Here is a 1124-nt window from a genome sequence, read left to right as displayed (position 1 = left end):
TCTTTCCCTTGGTTCGGGTTTGGGTTTTTTTTTTTTTTCTTCTTTTTTTCCTTCTTTTTTTTTTTTTTTTCCCCAGTTTTTAAATGTCTCTTCCAAAAAAGGGAAAAAAAGAAAAAAAAATACCAGAAAAAAAAAAAAAAAGCCTTTTTCTCTCCTTTAGTTAGCATGCGCACAGTGAAGCAAGTTGTAAAGTGATCTTTAGGTTAACTGTGAAAAAGAATGTATACTGTATACGTGAATTACTTTATGGGGGGAACTAATGCTATATTTTGTTGTTCTTTCATCACTTTGTTCTATTGTCTAAACCTGGAAGCGGCGGAAGAAAAGTTACAATAAAGTTTACAAGCGAGAATTCCGTGACATCATTCTTTTTACCCTGCTCCATTTCCTCCAGGATCACTTTGATAGAAAGGAAATAAAAGTCAATTGTGTCCTAGCTGCAGCCCTGACCATCAAAGACTTCTTTACCCGGAGAGATGCTGCAGGGCCAGGGAGGAGGAACGAGCTGGGGCCGAGGAGCTGCAGCTTGGGAGCTTTGGGAAAGAGGAGGGGGACGGGGAAAATGGTTTTTCTTCTTGTTGTTTTTAACAGTTCCTGGGTGCTGACAGGTTGGAAATCCTTCCTGAAGGTAACGTGCCTTGTTTATTTGCTTCTTTTCTCTTTTTTTTTTTTTCCCCCATCTCTCCTCGTCCTCCTCACTTATCCCCCCGCAAGACTCCAGCCTCAGCTCTGGGTTTTTTTTTTTTTTTTGCTTTTCCTCCCACTTATCTCGCTGTAAAAACCACAGCTGCTCCCTGAGCCTCTCGAGCTGCTGTGCCACGGCCAGAGAGGAGTGCGAGGATGTACATAACCTTGGGAAAGGATAAGCAGCACAAACCTTCCATGTACATCACCATTGTCTGCTTTTCCTGCCTGGAAGACTTTCTTTCTACACTCCCTCCTCTCCCCACTCGCCTTCCCATCCCCTTAAAAAAAATAATTAAAATGAAAACTGAGCCCATTTTGGAAGGTTTCTCTGCTTCTCTAGCAGAAAGCAAATCAGCCAGCTGGTAAGGTTTGACTTCTGATTGTAATTGAGTCCTGCAGAAGCGCTGACACGCTGAACAAGGGATCTGTACACTCTT

Source organism: Acanthisitta chloris, unplaced genomic scaffold (genome assembly GCF_000695815.1).
Source record: "Acanthisitta chloris isolate BGI_N310 unplaced genomic scaffold, ASM69581v1 scaffold20155, whole genome shotgun sequence".
Lineage (NCBI taxonomy): Eukaryota > Metazoa > Chordata > Aves > Passeriformes > Acanthisittidae > Acanthisitta > Acanthisitta chloris.
This window is presented reverse-complemented; position numbering follows the sequence as displayed.